General features: G+C 39.2%; 1 pseudogene; it reads right to left on the bottom strand.

Annotated features, from left to right (window-relative positions):
- Positions 1-15,683: 15,683 nt before the first annotated feature.
- LOC127210511 (60S ribosomal protein L18-like) lies at positions 15,684-16,260 on the bottom strand (annotated as a pseudogene).
- Between the last annotated feature and the right edge of the window lie 3,538 nt (positions 16,261-19,798).

Below are 19,798 nucleotides of genomic sequence, written 5' to 3'. Positions count from 1 at the left end.
ACCTAGGTATCATGCTGTCTTTCAGGTGGTTATACACACATCCATAGCTCCAGCCATCCATCTCTCCAAGTCCTCACCAAAGCTTGGTGCCATTAGATTTGCCATTGTCAACTTGCTAATTAAACTGAAACACTCTCTCTGTTTGTGACCTGTGGCTTGTATCTCCTGGTGAAGAAGAGAACCTAAGCCCCAGGGTGGCCTTTAAAACGTATAAATAAAGCCACCAACAACTTTATTTTTTTTTTCAAAACCTAGGCCTTAACTGGGCAGACTCTCACCTATCTCACCTAAATTAACCTGTCCATCTGGCCTCACCCAGCCAGCTTTTCCTCCCAGATCCACAAAAATGTCCGCCTGTCCTCCTCTGCATCTCCTGGCAAAAAGATTTCCTCTTTTCCCTTCCCAGAGTTCCTTTTTCCCTACCAGGAAGTCCTGCCTTCCATTTCCTGTCCTTGTGCCCAGCTAATTGGCCAATCAGATCTTTATTGGCAGGGGCTACATCCACACAAGACATTCCTCCACATCCCTCATTGTGGCTTACATTTGGTTCTCTTTGGTGACTGTCTTAGTAAGTCCTCTGTTGCTGTGGTAAACAAGAGCAAAAGCAACTTGGGGAGAAAGGGGTTTATTTCAGCTTACACTTCTAGGTAAGAGTCCACCACTGAGGGAAGCCAAGGAAGAAAAGCAAGGCAGGAACTTGAAGTAGAAAACATGGGGGAAAGCTGCTTCCTAATTTCCTTCTTGCTCAAGCCAGCTTTCTTTCTTGACCCGAGGACCAGGAGCGAGGAGCAGCACTGCTCACAGTAGGCCTGCACCTCCTACATCAATTAGCAGTCAAGAAAAGCACTCAGAAGCACGTCCTTAGGCTACCGTGTGGAGGCAGGTCCTCAACCAGGATGCCTTCTTCCCATGTTCCCCTGGGTGTCAAGCTGAGAAAAACTGATCAGTACGGTCCGCATGAAAATACATCAGACAAACTGAAACACGTTCTGACAAACAAATGCCTGGTTAAACTCCATTAACTGGGTGAAATCACCAAAGACAGAGATGAAGAAAAGATAATATAGCAACTCACAAACATAAAGTTAAATGAAATATGTCTTGAATTAGGAATCCAATACCATGTTACCCAGAGAACAGACTGTATTTTAGTCCGTAGCACTAGCGTTATTTAGTTGTTGTGGTAAACGGACAACGGTCTGAAAGATGGAATCCTTAAGGGCAGCAAAGTGAGGTACCTGTAGGACAGTATGCTCTCTGCAGTCTTCTAAATCTGCTTCTGGATGAGCCTTATGAGATAAACATTATTTTATTTATTTAAGTGCCAATGGTTTTTTTTTTTTTTTTACTTTTATCATAATGAAGCAAGGTCATTTAGAATTAGATATATGATATGGCTAGTAAAGATAGAAATTATATATGTTTGTTTCCTATGTTCTTGGAATATTCATGTATTAGGAATTAAATTTGCTGAACACATACTGCATTGATTTTTACAGAAACCAAACTATTCAGAAAGACATGCCCTCTGTGGGATAGGTAGCTTAATTGAATAAGATTTATTCCAAGTAAAAAGAGAGAAAATACAAAGAAATATATACCTGTACTCTATGTATTTTCTGTATCTCCAAGGGACCTTCACAAATTAAAATTATATGACATTATTTATTTCTGGTTGTTTGAATCTTGGAACCTTGAATTTCTCAAGAAATCTTCAAATAAGTAAATAAAGCTTGAGTTGAGCATGATGCGTCACAGCTGTAGCCCCAGCACTTGGAAGCTAAGGCTGAGGCGTTGTGTTACAAACTCAAGGCCTGCTTGCAGGCCTTGTGAAAGACTTTGCCTGAAAGACTAAAGTGCATGTCATTATTAAGTATTATTAATCCAAATTCATATAAATCATTTCATTCAAGATGGATCTAAGGAAGTGACAAAATACACAGCATTTTACTGTGGCACTCAAGCATAGCACAGAAAATCATGATCTCCCTGGAAACTTCAAGTGAAATAATTTTATAGAAAAGCAATGGTGTCTGAGAATTATTTAAGCTGTATTAGAAACATTTCAAGTACTTACAAAATTTTAGTTATAAACTCTGAATACATATTTACACACATATATGTTAGTATGTAAATTGTAAAATTTTAAGTATTATTTTGGATACTGATAAATTATATAAAGAAATATAACAAATTTAGGAACAGTTGCCCAGTTTGGCTTATACAAAATTTAAAAGGTATTGCTGGTTAATTTTTTATATTGGTGACCTGATTTCAAATAGTTTAACTTGCTACTACAAGTTAGAAACAAAACATATGCACTCAAATACTTTCAACTTAAATCTAAAACAATTAGGTAAACTGGATATCATCTTTGTTAAAAGTATTAAGTATAATAAAGAATAAAATCAAGCACATTTTCTTAGTAATATCATTTTATTTGGTGTGTATTCATCATACATAGTAATGAGCATTATAAAAACATTATCATACACATCATGTCCTTTGACTGCACTGACCCACCTGTACATCCTCCTTTACTTCTTTTCATCCCTACACCAACTAGTTCCCTTCTTCTTCCCAAATGATCACCCTTATACTTTCATGCTATATATGCTAATGTATGTGTGTACATACATAATCTAGGATCCATATATGAGAGAAATGTGATATTTGTCTTTCCAATTGTGACTTATTTCATTTAGTATAATGACTTCTGATTCTATCTTTTTTTCATGTAAATGACATGATTCTATTCTTCTTTACAGTTGAATAAAATTCTATTGTGTGCATAAACCATCTGCTATTGGATACCTAGGCTGATTTCATAACTTGGCCATTATAAATATTGCCACAATAAACATGGATTATAGGCATCTCTGTTGTACATTGATTTAGGTTTTTTTTTAGGCCCTAGTTCCAGATTGGTTCTATTTTTAATCTTTTATAACTCTCCACACTGATTTCCACAGAGCCAGGATAGTTTACACACCCACAATAGTATATGGGTTTATTTTTACCCTCAATCTCACCAGCATCTGTTGTTTGTTTTCCTCATGTCAGCCATTTTGAAGGGTGAAATGGGATACTAGGAAGTTTTGATTTGCACTTCTCGATGACTAAGAATGTTGAACATTTTGAAAGTATTTGTCAAGAATTTGTATTTAATTTACTGAAAACTGTTTATTTCATTTGCTCACTTACTAATTGGATTATTTGGTATGCTTAATTTTTCATTTTTATATATTTTAGATATTAGTTCTCTATCAGATGTTTAGTTGTCTAAGACTTATTTCATTCTATAGATTCTCTCTTCATTGTTGTTTCGTTTGCTCTAAAGAAGCTTTTTTAATTCGATATAATTTTATTTGTCAGTCCTTAGAATTATTTTCTGAACATTACAGTTCTTTTCAGAAAGTTCTTACCTATGCTTATATCATGAAGAATTTTCCCTGTGTTTTCTTCTAGCAGCTTCACAGTTTCAGGTTTGACATTGTGAATTGACTATGGCCGGTGAGAGATATGGATCTAGTGCCATCCTCTAACCTGCGGCTATCCTGTTTTCACAGCAACATTTGCTAAATGTCTTTTCTCGGTGTCTGTTGTTGGATCCTTTCATGGAAATCAGGTGGACGTAGTTATGTGGATTTATTTCAGTGTATTTGATTCTATGCCATTGCTCTATATGCCTGTCGTGAGCCCACATTGTGCTGTTTTGTCACAATACTTCTGTAGAATAATCTTAATCAGGTGTAGTCATACCTTTAGCTTCAACATTTTACCTCATCTTTCTTTCTCTGTTCAGGATCATTTGTGTTTATACAAATATTTGAGTAGTTTTTTTTTTCTAGTTTGTGAATAATGTATGTAGAATTCTGTTGGGGATTATGTTGAATATATTGCTCTTGTTAGTAGAGACATTTTCCCAATATTAATTCTCTTTGTGCTTATTCACTATCCATTAATAATTGAATAGTATATATTTTCTGTAGTTTCTCTACTCATTTCTAGTTTTAGTAAAGTATAATCAAATAGAATATAAGACATTACATATTTTACAAATATTTGTAAAAATATATTAATATGCTTTCTATTCTAAAATATAGTTGATTTGAAGAAAGTTCCATGGATTTCTGAGAATACTATGAATTCCCTGCTGTTGGATAGCATATTCTAATAGTGTCTGTTATGTTCATTTGATGTAAGATGTCATTAACTTTGATGTTTCTTTGAGAACTCTTATCTAGACAATCTCCCTACTATTGAGAATGAGATAATAAAGTTATTTATTATTATGAGTTTGAAGTCAAATTGTGCCTTTACATACTGTAGTATTTATTTTATGAAATTTGTTGTATATCTGTTTAGAATTGCTATCTTCTCTTGATTTTTTTTCTTAACCAATATAGTAGCACTTCTGTCATCTCAGGCAATCATCTGACTTAGCTGGGAACAAAAGAAAAAAAGTATAAGACTTTCTGTTTGGAAAGCCATTATAAGCACTGGCCTTATCTTTATGTAGTTCAACTTCATGACCAATAGCCCAGAGAAACTGGCTGACACTGGCCCATGAGAGCCAATTATCAAACATTCAGAAACCTTAGTAACCAGTTGCACACCACAGAAAGCTTGAGAGGGAATATGTTGTGAGCATTAGCATCTTAGCGACTGGTAACCATTAAAAATTAAGATTTTCTTTTGGAGAGCTTTTCATGAAAATACCACTGAGAGCAGTTTTGTGGCAGACAGGAACCCAACAGCTGCACGTGTCAGGGTCTGAACTACATCACTACTTTTGCTTTAAGCCCAGCTTTCCTGACCTTCTCTCTTAGCTAATAAGGAAGCCAAGCAGGAAGGTAGAAGCAGACCCCTTCCTAGAACACATAACTTTTCTGTGATTTACATAACTAGCTCTAAGATTTCCCCAATGATATTGTGAAATCTTCCTTTGAGCTACATTGCAACCCAAGATGTTTCCATGCAATCTGCTCCTTTATCGGGAACAAGAGCTACATCACCATCTGTCAGCTCACCCAGCCTCTCCCTCATCTCTTCCCATCTCCCACACACATTTTCCTTTGTAAATGCCCTACATATCTAACTTGGTGGTGACATCTCCTTCATGAAGAATTCAAACTAGCTCATGTATCCACACTTCCAAGCACAACTTCCTCTGCTCCTAGATCAATATCTTGGGAATATAACACTGCCTTGTGTTTCACCACACTAATCTCATGTTTCAGACACATTCAAACTCATTCCCACCCCTAGCTCCATCTTTCTGGATGAGCTTCCTTCTCTGTTCCTCTGTGTTCTGTTCTCTTCGGGCCACAGTTACTCACGACTGTTGAGTGTGTCTAGTTGCATGTGAAATAGGCACTGAAAGGGGCACAAATTTCAAACCCGAGAATATTCATGGAGCTGGACCAGCTTCTAGTTCAAGATACAGAGCATTTCAAGTTCATCAGAATCTTTTCGTATTTCCTTCTGGCTATATCTGTGCCCCCAAGAATTACCAAGGTTCTGATTTATAAAACCATACATTACTTTATGCAAACTTGTTTTAATAAGTGTAAAGCTTTGATCTGATTCCTGGTTTCAGCATATGCTCCACTGAAATTAAATGTGGAGAGAGATACTCAACTTATGGTGCCCAGGAAGAGAAAAAGAGAAGAAAAGGTTGGAGCATAAGTATTTTCTTTCAAGGGCATGCCCTGATTACCTGATTTTTTTCCCCCATTAGGCCCCCATGCTAAAGATCCTCCTCTCAGTAGTGACACAGGCTGGAAATCAATTAAGCTTTAGCACACTGGCCCTTAGAGGACACATTCAAGTCACAGCACTGGATCATGAGTCATGGCTGCCTCTTCTTTAGCATATAGGACCACGTCTCGCAGCTGCAAGATTTGCACTCTCACCAGCAGAATTTAATAGTTCTATTTGCTCAGATTCACCCCAAATATTGATTTCAATTTAGCTGTTTTGATGAGTGTGGTCTTTATTCAACTACACAGCATTAATGCTTTGGAGGACATCTAATTACTGTCTCTGAATTTCATACCATTTGTGATTACCATTCATTGTGATTCATGTGATTACCATGCATAGTTAGTATGCATATGTGTGTGTACACATACCCACATGCCACCATGCAAGAATGGGTGCAAAAGAGGCTTCTTTCAAATAGCAGTCCTACCCTTCACAGTGGGCTCCAGACACTGAATCCTAGTGGTCAGCCTTGCACTGCAAGTATCTTTATCTGCTGAGCCATCTCACCAGCCATATTGTTATCAGTTTAACCATGACATTTTATTAAATTAAATTAAAGCTCTACCTTTGAGTCAAGATGTTGCTACTTTTACATCCTCCTTTAATGCATAATATAATAGCTGTCCTCTATCCACCCTCCAGTTTTGTACACATTGATGGACATCCTGACCACTTATGCAAATTGTAGAAGTATAGTGACATAAATGTCCTCAGTCTCTCTATCTCTCTGTCTGTATCTCTCTATCTTTCTCTTCTCTCACTTACTCCTCTCTCTTTTTCTCCTCCCTCCCTGTCTCTCTGCCTCTCTATCTCTCACTGTCTCTGTATCTCTCTATGTCTATTTCTCTCTCTCTGTCTCTGTCTGTCTCTGTCTGTCTGTCTGTCTGTCTCTCTCTCTCTCTCTCTCTCTCTCTCTCTCTCTCTCTCTCTCTCTCTCTGTGTGTGTGTGTGTGTGTGTGTGTGTGTGTGTGTGTGTACATGTCTATGTGCATGCATGTAGAAGCCAGAAGAGGACATCTGGTGGTTTGTTTTTCTATCATTCCCTGCCTTGTTTAACTAAGACGCAGGTTCATAATCTCTCACTGAACCAAAAACTTGCCATTTTAGCTCGGCTAGCCGGCCAGCAAGATCCTGGCATCCTTCAGTCTCTATTCTCTAATTCCGGGACTACAGACACATGTGCACATGCCCAGCTTTTCTATGGGTGCTGGAGACACATGTGCACATGCCCAGCTTTTCTATGGGTGCTGGAGATTTTAACTCAGATCCCCAGGCCTGCAGAGTGAGCACTCTCACCCACTACCATCTCCCCAGCCTCTTGAATGTGTTCTCCAGACATGATCAGCCACACAAGGCTTGTTTTTTTTTACTATAGCAACAAGGGTGACAAAAAAGTGACACTTTTCCTACTCTTTTGGCTCCAGGCTGTATGAAATAAGAGCTTGTTTTGGGGCGATTCCCAGTTCTGTTGGCTTTGTAAAGAAAACTGGTTTCTCTTCAGTTTTGTTCAGGCTCCACACATGTCTTTATTTGACATTACAAAATGTCAAAATTATTCATGGATGTTACAAAAATGAAGCCAAAAATCTCCTCATTCAGAAAGCAATAGGCCTCAGTGGCACGGATCCCTTCATGCTCTGGATTGAAAAAAACAGTCTACAGAACTAAAAAAGTCAAACATGGGTTTTCCAAATTTTACAAGTGATCTACTTCTGCTAAATATGGTTTGTTGTTGGTGTATGGCTTGCATTTTACTTTTCTCTCGGCACTCAAGTGATCTTTATTTTTTTAATATATTTTATTAATTTACTCATATTACATCTCAATTGTTATCCCATCCCTTGTATCAAGCGATCTTTAATTCTATGTGTTTTGGCTTCAGAGAGACCAGTGCAAATTCTGAATTTAGGCCTGAGTTAACAAAAGAAGAGGATGTAGGGAGGGAGGGAGGGAGTAGGAGGAGGAGGAGGAGGAGGAGGAGGAGGAGGAGGAGAAGGAGAAGAAGAAGAAGAAGAAGAAGAAGAAGAAGAAGAAGAAGAAGAAGAAGAAGAAGAAGAAGAAGAAGAACTTAATTTGAGAGTATGTAACTGTTCCTCATAATAGTGCGATGGGGTTTTAAGACCCAAGGAGAGTTAACATACACTAAAATTGAAAATATTGCACATGAAAAGTTCTACTCTGGTCTCAGCAAGTTACTTGTTACCCACAGTCGTTACTAGAGTAAATCTAAGCTATCTGCTTGAAAAATATTTGTGTAACCACATCAGAAAGTACTTTAGCACACTGACACACATCACTCTTTCTAAGAGACATGCAAATGAGGTAAAACTTTGGGATTTTCATTTCTTCAGATTGCTTTTCCAAGAAGTGACCAGATGATTATTAGTTGCTTTCTAAATCTTTATTCTAATGATTTAGTGCTTTGAAGAATCTTAAAAAGATAGAAACATGACTTGTTTGTTTTATAGAGTTTAATGAATTTTACTGTGTGTGTGTGTGTGTGTGTGTGATATGTGAATGAGTGAGTGATATATATACATACATATATACATATATATAACTGTAGATGAGTGTGCCACAGCATGCAAAGGAAGGTAGGAGGGCAACATTTTGGAATTGTCTCTCTACCTCACCCATAGATTCCAGCCACATTATCAGGCTTACATGACAAGCAAAACCTTTTACCTTCTGGGCCATCTCACCAGCCCAAAATGAATTTCTTAAAATATACAATACATAGAATTATTACATTTGAAGGAATATAAGATAAACTCAATGGAGAAAGAGAGCAGAAAATATGAATCTGTGGGATATATAGACAAATGATATACGACGGACCCTTAGCTTTGCACTGCCCTGCCAACCAATGTTACAAAATGCAGACCATCCATATATAGTTAGTACATTTTTGAAAGATGTAATCTAATAAAGATGACAAGAGCTTTACTATTTGCTACATGAGTGAGTACACTACAGATTCTGGCAGGACTGTGGGACTGTTAGAGTCTGGCAAAGCCTTGAGCATGGTGCCTGGATACAGCTTCATTGGAGTGTCTATGGTAGGGAGGTTATAGCTGGTATCCAGCCAGGCTCAACACAGCACATTAGACATTGTTACTGCCCACATTTCTTAGAAGCACATGCCTTTACGAGAGCTCAGACTTTCACAGCACCTGTCAATGCCTGTAGGATATAGAATATTCTGTTGCAGCTACAGCCAACATTAATATTGATTAATAATACTCAGAACTTAAGAAAAGAAGCTTGTGACTTACATATATCGCCTAAACTTTCCGGCAGAGAGAAGAAGAGATATTTGGTAATTAATTCTTTTGAAATTGGTCAGAATGAACCCACCGAATTCTGTTATGTAGTGATAAAGACTTGAGCCAGAGGACCCAGCACCAAGTTGTGGCTTGAGGTAATCTCCAACAAGTCCAATAAATTATCTGGATTTTAATCCCAACTACTAGACAGTATTGTTTTAAAATTATCTGCATTACCAGTATTATCTGTAGGCCCGGCCAGCGATCAATCAAGACACAGACACTTGTTATATTTTAAAACAGCCTTAGTTAACCTGGGGCAGGGCAGATTACCAATCCTCTAAACTATCTCCCATAGTGGACAGGCATGCCATCTGCTTCCAATAACCTCTATTAAGCTACCTCCCATCCGTAATCCCAAATACTTGCTAATGTTCTTCATCTGGGCTGAATTCTCCATCCACACCGCTGGCCATGTGCTTCTCCTCCAGCTAACCCATGGTGGCCTTCCTCTCTTCACTTCAGGTCTCTCTCCTTCTCCCCTTGGTGGTCTTTCTTCTTTCCAGAATTCCTTCCTCTCCTAGCCCCACCTATCTCCTGCCCTGCTCACGTGGGATGGCTTTTTATTAAGCAAAAGATAAGTCACAGAGACAGTAAGCAGTAATTAGCATCAGACCATCCCCCAACAAGATAGGATAATTAATATTCCATTCTCAAGTGTTGCGCTGCTAGTACGCTTGCCTTGCAAGCCTGAGGTCCTAAGTTTAATTCCCAGTACCTACATTTAAGCAGGTATGGTGGTGAATGCACACTTGTAATTCCAGCCCTAGGAAGACAGAGATAGGCAGATTCTTGGGGCTCACGAGCCAGACATCTAAGTTACAGGTTAGTAAGAGACTCTGTCTCCAAAGAAAATTAGGTGGTATCTGGAAAAATGACACCTGAGTTGTCCTCTAGCCTTCATATGCTCACACATAGATGTGCACACAGCCAACAGGCATGTGCACCTGCATACACAAACACGCACACATAGGAGCATACACTCTCAATGTGTTGTGTTAAAATAGAAGCATTTGCAAATATCAGTTGAAAGCAGGTATAGGAACGTGACATGTGTGCAATGTACATTTCATTCTTCTGAGTCTTCAACATCAAAATTCAGGAAGAGTGAGCTAGTTGTTCGTTCTCTTGTGTTACTGAACTTAGAATAAGGTCTTGCTTTCACTTGCCACCTGATTTCCCCTACATAAAGGGCTTCCTTGAAGCCTTTATGAGAAGCTATTGTTATTTGGAGCATGAGTATAAACAGCTCTTATTGGTATCAAATTACGTCAGACTGTGAAATACCTATCAATGTATACAGTTCCTAGTCTCTGTAAAACACACACAAACACACACACACACATGCACACACACACACATGCACACACATGCATACACACACATGAATATTTACTACATTCAGAAATATTTATACCCCAGGGAAGGAAAGTTTGCATAGAAAGTGTTTTTATTCCTGCTTTTTGCAGCAGTGTAGTACTAGCATAAAATATGCACTATTTGCTCATTATTGTCATAGAAATTCAAAGCTAATTTTGTAATTACATTCAGCAGTGACTTTCTCAGTGACTCTTTGGACATGGAGAGATACAGCAAAGATGAAGACAGGTCAGCACTACAGAACCCTGAGAAGCTTCTTCTTCTTCTTCTTCTTCTTCTTCTTCTTCTTCTTCTTCTTCTTCTTCTTCTTCTTCTTCTTCTTCCTCCTCCTCCTCCTCCTCCTCCTCCTCCTTTTCTCTCTCTCATAGTTTTATCATTACTATATTTTTATTTAAAACAAATTTAAATATATATTATCATATTCTTCCTCTCCCCATCCCTAACCACCCAACTTTCAGTTCTTTCTCAAACAAAACAAAACAAACAAAACAACAACAAAATCATGAAAACAAAATAAAACTGCACCCAAAAGAAAAAGAAAAAAACTTTCAAGGTGTAACCCCAAAAAAAGTAGACAAAAAATTGTAGAGTCCACTATATATTGGTCAATTGTAAGTGACAATTCAGTTGTTAACCTTTACTTTAGTAGCTAAGAATTCTCTTTTTCTTTCTTTCTTTCTTTCTTCCTTCCTTTCTTTCTTTCTTTCTCTCATTCTCCTTCCTGCTTTCCTTTCTTCTTAAAGATATAACAAAATATAATAATATAAAACTAAAACTATCACACTGAAGTTTGACAAGACAAATCAACAGAAGAAAAAGGGCCCAAGAAAAGGCTTAAGAATCAGAGACCCACTTGTTTGCACACTCAGTCAGAAACAGCATAAAAACACTAAACGGGAAGCCATAATATGTTTTGACAATTTCACACATGTCTTTTGATTATCCCCACCTTCATTACCTCCTCTCAGGCCCCACACTACAACTGACTTATTTCCCTTCCCAACAAATCCCCGAGCTATTTCCATGACCTTTTGTTAGCTTTTTTTTTTTTTTTTTTTTTTTTTTTTTTTTTTTGCTTCGTTGTGACTCAGTGAGTTGAACTAGGGTTCCCAGCAGAAGCAGAAGTGGACAGAGGGTTATTACTGGGACACAGGCAACTGAAAAATGGCTACGCACCTGAAGAACTGACTCCCCCATGCTAGCAACTATGAACTGTGCCTAGCTCCTCAGAGAGAAGAGAGGCCTCATAAGTCTCTCTTTGATCTGCCATGGAACGTTGACTGACTCGTCACAGCTTGGGAAGGTCTTATGCAGTAACCACAGATGCCGTGAGATCACAGTGCAACATCCATGGGTGAGTTTCACAGCAGCTTTCCTCTCCATCCTCTGGCTTTTATGTTTTTTCCCCAAACCCTTTCTGCAGTGTCCCCAGATCCTCGGAGGGATTGTAGCTGTCCCAATTCACAATGAGCACTTAAGACACTTATTGTCAGGTCTTTGGCCAGTTATGAGTCCTTGCATTTACCATTGCCCACAAGAAACAGCAGCTTCTCTGAAAGACACCGAGAGAAGCATTTATCAACAGGCATAAACATACTCAGAAGACAGTTTAACCTTGTGAGATTCTCCTCTGTGGCCTATGATCTCCCTGCCATGGGCTTTTGACCAGGCTCCAGTACTAGGCCAGAATTCTAGGTTGCAAAGATGGCCTCACTGCTGTCACAAGGCAGTTGGTCACCCCCATAAGCATCATTCCAGTAGCGCATCAGTAGGCGCATTCTGACTGGCAGGTCGGCACTGTATAGCATACAGGAGTCACAGCTGAGTGGGACCACTGATGGATTTTCTTCTGCAGCAGCCTGAGTAGCGCCTTCAGTCACTTGAAAGCTACCCAATAAGAAGGAAGCTTCCAGCCAGCTTGATACCTCTGTTTCCTACAACTAAAGTGTGTATTGTCTTCAACAACAGGGTCTCCATTCATATCCCTAGCTTTTCATTATATCTCAGTTAACTCTGCCTGCTCCTCTTCCCCAGGCCCCACCGCCACCCAGCTCCCCTTAAGCCTCTCCACTCCCTTAGCGTGGCCTCTGTACTCTCATATCACATGACTTCCGCTATTATCCCCTGCCTGAAAGTCTCCCTCCCCCACTTCAGTGGCCCTTTTCTAGCTTTCTGGACTCTGCTGGCGTTCTGAGTTAAGCACCCAAGTCGAAAATGTAAAGGTGGCCTCCATAATGAGAGAGAAGAAGTGGCATTTGTCTTGCTGAGCCCTGGCTTACTTCACTCAGTACGGCATTTCCAGCTCCATTCGTTCTCCTGGAGTTTTCATTTCTCCTCATGAGCAAAAGTCCATTGTGATTATGTGCTGCATTGTCATTATCTGTTCACAAGCTCATTTTACTCCCTAGGTAGCATGCCTGGAGCAGCAAGCAGCAAATGAGGATGTGAAAGCATCTCTGTGGTAGGAGGGGATCTGTTGTGAATATGCCCAAGAGTGCCATAGCTGGCTCATATAGTAATTCTATTTTTATCTCTTTTGTTTCCATAGTGGCTTAAACAACAGTATACAAGGATTCCCCTTTTTGTCACACCCTGGCCAGCATTTATCACCGTTTGTTTTCTTATACATAGTCATTCTGACTGGAACGAAATGGAATCTGAAAGCAGTGTGAGTTTGCATTTCCGCGATGGCTTGAACGGTTTTTGAACCTGGTAAATTTTAAAGAGCTCATGATGACTTGTGCCCTTAGGGGGACGGGGTAAGAGAAGTGAGAGAATGGATGTAAAGGAAGATAGAAAGACAATTTATAACTGCATAAATATTTACCTACACAACATGGGGAAAGAAAACATAGACACAGCCAGCCTATGCTTGAATTGGAAATTTAATACAGTTAGTTCAAATCTAAAAATACTTGAATATTTCTCACCTATATCTTTTCAAGACACACCCCTTCTAGAATGTCTGTTTCTGGCTGTCAAATTCTTTGTTTTGGGGGCTAAAGGAAAGATCTCAACCTTGTGTTAGAATCAAACTGGAGGCCGTTCTAACCAGGTAGAAGCAGACAGAACGCAAAAGGCGAGTGCAGGTACCAGTCAGGGATGGGGCGGGTGGTGCAGCAAAGGGTTGGAACTAGAAACTCATTCTCCATTATTATTATCTCTAAAGAACAAGGGAGGGATGTAAGTTAGAGGGGAAAAAATGAAATTATCCAAAGGCAGAGTTTCCAAAACAGAACACAATCCAGGAAATTGCATGATCCTAGGAGAAAGTCACATCACATGAATGTTAATGTAGATCTTTGCTTTGGCTGGAAAGCTAACAAGCATTATGGAGTTATAGGACAGTCGACATGAAGCTCCTCCAAGTGGATTGAGTCTTCATATTTTATTCTGTGTCTATATCAACCCATCTTTTTCTGTCTTCACATGTTTCTGACCCTGTCTTTTGTTTTGGTTTTCTACAACTTAGAGATTTTAAAAAGTTCTTCTAGAAACAAATTGGTATTAGATGAGAAACAAGTAGGTATAGGCCCTTCGTCCTATCAGCAGAGGCCTGTGAAAACAGCACCCAATATAAGACAAATAAGATAGGAAATAAACCAGAGAAAGGCAGAAAGCACTGAGGTCTTCTTCTTTATTCAGATTCTAGGGTAATTACTCACTTGATTTTAATATAAAAAAAATTACAGAATGGACCACCTGAAATTCTCCAAAAGTACCAAATCCAAGAACCAGCTCACTAGAAGAATAAACAAATAAATTCAAGTGTCTGTGCATGTGTGTGCTCACTTGCACCCACACATACATATCAAACTGAAAAACAAAGAAACGAACAGAGAACATTGTTATATGACTGATTTTTCAATGTCATTTGGTAAGATGCTAGACGAAAGAGTATATTGTCTTGATGGAAAATAAAGATGATGAAACCATCACAGACATTTCCACTTCAAGCATATCCAGTAGTGCGTTGCACAATGTCTTTAACTAGCCAGAAGGTCCTAGAGGATCCTAGAAACAGAATTTTCTCAATAGGATCATTCCTGACACTTCAACCTATAGCAAGACTTCCTAGATTTGAGAAAGCTTAGAAATGAGCTAGTCACAAAGCTTGGCCGGCAGCTGTCAAGAACTTTTAGAGTGTGGAGGGTGTTGAGGAAGACGGTGCACACACATCTGAATGAGGCCGCTGGAGATCTGTGAGCGAGTACCTAAGTACCAGCAACTCCTCACTTAGATGCAGTCGAATTACAGCACAGCATAAGCACACAAGCTAAATACGCTCCACGAAACAGAGCTGTGAGATACATTCAAACCACTTCACCCTTTAAGGATACTTAAATATTCCTCCAGACATGGCTGGACTTTGAGTGTAAACTTCTGTCATTGTCTTCTTTCTCATCCTTGTACACCAAAGGTAGCAATTTTCTGTTTTTACCACACATTGATAGTATGTCCTACAAGTTAAATTAAAGGATGCTGTAAAGTATACCACTAAGCGGGCTTATAGTGAAAACTTCAGTGACTGTCTTACCATCTTCATTTTCCATTAAAGTCGTTTGTTCAAGTTAATTATTTGAAAACACAGAAATCAGTATTTCTTTATTCATGAGTTGGAAAACCCCTAACTGCCTCTTCTAGCTTGGCCCAGTATCTCTTCTGACACTTTGAAAAGTCCCTAATTGTTGTACACAGTTCCTGCAAATATAAACTATGCAGCCAACCCTGGCTCACTGTCAGGTTTTCATTGTAAGGATCAATTGGAGAAATTTCTGTCTTAGGAAACTTTCTGGCTCTTGTAGAGTTGGTAGATCTTAAGAAATTTTTATTTACCATATTTCTACCATAAGTAAACTGGATTTTCACAGTTTCTTGCAAAATTCACCAAAAAAAAAAAAAAAAAAAAAATGACCCACATAACAAAACATTTATTCTGAGGTAAAAAAAAAAAAATCTTATTATCAAAATCTTGATAATAAAATATTTTTATTTTTAGATAATTTAACTGCTAAATCTGTTTTAGAGTGAATTTATAGCTAAAAAGTTTCCAGTTGTTTTCTAGTGCCAGGAAACTAAAGATGCACTCATGACATCATTTGCCTCTTTTATGATGACTAGGTTAGCTAAAGTAGAGAACATTACCCACAGCTATACTTTCTTATTGCTATATTGAAATCTATTTTTTTTTAAACATCCAAAGCTCTTTTAATAACAGTAAGATCCAGAGTTAGTTTTGTAGCCTCGGCTGGCCCTTCGGCCTCTGGCACACTCGAACTTTCCGCCCTTGGAGTGGACATAGGGTTTGGTGTTGGGTTCCTGGGGCCTTGCCAAAACGCTGTACACTTCCCGACCCTTCAGAGGACCAGACAGGAGGACAGTGCCTCAGCCTTTGGGAGACTCCAGGGCCAGCTGTGGAAGGTGAGGATCTTACTCTCAGCCTTGAAGATGCGACTTCCGGCCAGGGATGCTCATGCGCAGCGCACACACCTTCAGCTTGGGCACTTCCGGGATCCTCACATCATCTGTGACCGTCCTCACAACTGCAGCGTTTTTTTTCTCAGCCAGCAAGCTTCATCTTTCGGATCATGCGTGATAGGGACAGAGGTGGCCGCTTGGTGTGACTCAGGAATAACCTCTTCAGTACAACCTGAGTGAAGGTGGAGTTGGCTCGTCTGGCCGGAAACCTGTACGGCCTGACTAGCAGCAGCTGCCGTTAGGTGCCCTGGCTCTTAGGCTCCTTGCACCGAACCTTTCGGTCCTTGTGACGAATGTCAACACCCATGATGGCGCCCCCTGCTCGGCCAGGTCCAGCGCTATATTGAAATCTTCTTAACGTATTTACCCAAAGTCATACCGCAGTCATACATAGCACTTCCCAGACAGATAACTTCTTTACTGGAGAGTGAAAGGTGACTCAAAGTCCCCATGCAGGCTTTATGTACTAGGATGCTCTTTTGTTCCCGTGACCTGGGTAGGACATTGTCACCAAAGTTCATTTTACAGTACGTTCCAGTTCATTTTTTCATGCCGGTAACAGAAGACACCAAAGCGTCACTCTCTTGAGTGTCATTCTTTGCATCGGTCCGTTCTGGTCGTACAAGGTTTCTATTTCTTCTATCACACTATTTCAGGTGCCATCATCAGCCGGAATCTACACCTGTTCTTGCCTGTGATCACAAGTACAGGGCCGTGGACTCACTTGCTCTCTCAACAAGCCAAACTTCCCAAGACAACAACAGACTTCTCACTAAAGTTTACCTTAGCCAATAGTCATGCCATTCTGAAGAGACATTGGATTCTCATTGGAATCTGTCCTGGTTGCTTCTATGACTAAGATACCAGACAGAACCAGTTTAAGGGAGGGAGATTTCTTTTAGCTCAGGGCGTCAGGCCACAGCAGCAGGAGCATCTGATAGACTTTGTTCTCATCGACTTATACCAGGAAGCAGGAAGAGTGAGGAAGAAAGCATCCAGGAATAACACATTATCAAAGAGCCACACCCCCTCCCCCTAGTAGCCTACTTCCTCCAGCTGAGCCTCTCCTCCCCAGTTTCCATAATCTCCCAAATACTGCCACCACCTGGAGACCAAAAGTGACACTGTGGACAACGTTTCAGACTAAAAGTGAGACAAAAATAAATGTCCGGGTGCTTGATAGTATCATGACTGTGACTGACTTCTCTATTCAGATGCACTTGGGTAAGAATATTAACATTTAAGTAAAGCCATCCATTGTAGCATTAATATTTGATGAAGCCTTTACTTCGATAACAAGAACAGGTTCACACGCAAAAAACTGTTGGTGTATTACATTCTTACTTCTTATTGGTTTCTGATCACTGCAGAACTGAATGGACTCACCCTGCTACTTTTTCTTTGGATTGCTGAACTATCAATCTGCAGTTGAAGCCAGAGTCTTTAGTTATCCTGAACTATTTTATGACATGTTTATTTTGATTAAAATTAATTTAAGTAAATGTAGATAAAAGCAAATAAAGATCATACAAATGGTATTTCCTTCCAAAAAATGCCAATTGTGAAAATTATTTGACTTTGTACATGGTATATTCAATGCATTTATGTTTTTTTTTACATTTAACAAAAGTTTAAAATAAATACTTTTTAATTATATTTTTATGCCTTTTAATTTTGCTTCTAGTTGTTAAGTTATATTGTAATTTAAAGTTCATACAAATGGACCAAAGGTCTGAGGTTATAGCTTCAACACTTTGTTTAAGCTCTATCTAAATATCTAACTTAATATTAATAAAGTCTTTTTCTGTTTAAAAAAATCCATGTGTTTAGCTAATTTTGTTAATATTATTGAAACAGATGCAACACTGATTTAATTTATCAAAATCCTTAGCTTTTCTTCCTCTCTCACCCTTAGTCTTAATTCAACCTCTTCTCATGTTAATTTCTTCCTGTGTGTGTGTGTGTGTGTGTGTGTGTGTGTGTGTGTGTGTGTGACTTGTTTTCTCTGATTGTCTTTCAGCAAAATATTTTGCTATCTCATAGTTAGTAGCAATAAAGACGGGAGAATAAAAAAAAATCTCAGAATATTTTAAAGATGATACAGGTAATACTGAGAAGTCATCCTTGTGAAGATTTCCCAGGTCTGTACTTGTTTTCACTTTGCATTCAGTGTTAATCCCTGATCAGACCACAGATATGTACTTGCCATGTTAGAGAGGATTTTCTGAAGTTGAAAAATACTTTCCTGGCTATTGCCCCAAGTGATCCTGAACGGCTCCAAATATTAGGCGTTTTGACTTGTTTTGTGGCTCCTTACCTCAGAAATAGCATTAAATCTCACAATTTGAAAGTAGCCTAATTGAAATGCATTCAAACTTTTTTCAGCTCTCACTCTAATCTCCTCCGAGAAATGTGGGTTCCTTTCTATGTGTGTGTGTGTGCTTGGTTTCAAAACAAATACCACTCACACCAACTTTGCAAGTCATGCCTGGGTCCTGGCTGCAGATCACTTCCTCTTGCTGTCGAGATCTCCCATTCCCACACCCCGTTCTTCCCTTAGTGTGACTAAATCCCACTCATCTTTAGGGAAAAAAAATCAAGTTAAACTTTCTTAGGGACTTCCGAGTTAGTCACATTAGGTAATTCCTCCTGGTTTCAGTGAACTTGGCTCCTCTCTTATTAAAGCTACTCACTCCTTTCCCTTGTGGTTGGCTTATCTATGAAATCTACAAGCTGAGACAATGGGTTCTGCGGCCTAAAAGTGATGTAGAAGGACATGAGGGCCTGGATCCATAACTAAGTTGCAGGAGAGCTTGCTGGCATGCAACAAGCACTGAGTTCAGTCGCCAGCACCTTGGAAACTGGGCATGGAGCCCCATGCCTGTGATCCCAAGGATTAGGGAAGGAAGGCAGAAACATCAGGAATACAAAGACATCCTTAACTGCACAGCAAGATCAAGAGCAGCCTAGGATAAATCAGACTTTGTCTCAAAAATGAAAAGGGAGGGAGGGAGAGAGAGACAGGCCTAGAAAGACAGAGACAGAGACAGAGACAGGGAGTATGGAAATACATTTTAGGCACAGCTCACAGGAAAGTTAAGAAATATTCAATGTGCCCTGAGAAGAAACATAGATGGGAAGAAATCTCCTATAAAGGGAAATAATTAAGTTGTTTCTCAAAAAAATGAATGTCTGGGACTGAATCTCTAATTGGCTCCTATTTGTGTGTCCCTCGTATATCTTTCACTAACTCCGCTACTTTAAATACATGAGTTAATGAACAATGGGGATTTTCAAATGTACTAGCCTCCATGCCATGGGCGATAGTGCCACACAGAGAGAGAATAGCAGCTGCAGCCACCCATTTGACTACCAGTAATCAGGTAACATAGGGAAAATAGTTGCTAAGGCAACAGCACCGCTTAGAAAAATCAGAGGATGCTCTCTTCCTCCCCTTGCATGTCCCTTAGCAAGTTCTCTAAATATAAAGGGACCACATGACTTCAGGGGACTTGTTGCATCAAGCTGTTCAATTACTGTCCTTGAGCTTGTCTTTTACATGAACTTGAAAAGCCTTATTAACTCAGAAGAACTTACATAGATTGAGTTTGAGTCATTACAATAATCCATCTGCCCCCGCAGAATTCTTATATGGCTTGGTTTGACGTCCTACTACCACAAATGTTAGGGCTAATTGCCTTTCCAAGTTCTTGCTGCTGGTGTTTAAGGAAGCAACTCCATAAATTGTTTTCATACTCATCTGAAATCTGTATCTTCTATTGCGTTCTATCTTGAAAATCAATGGATCTATAAATGATCTTTCTTCCTATTCATTATTACTTTTT

Source organism: Acomys russatus, chromosome 28, assembly GCF_903995435.1.
Source record: "Acomys russatus chromosome 28, mAcoRus1.1, whole genome shotgun sequence".
Lineage (NCBI taxonomy): Eukaryota > Metazoa > Chordata > Mammalia > Rodentia > Muridae > Acomys > Acomys russatus.
The sequence above is the reverse complement of the archived record's forward strand: the minus strand, read 5'-3'. Positions and strand labels throughout refer to the sequence as shown.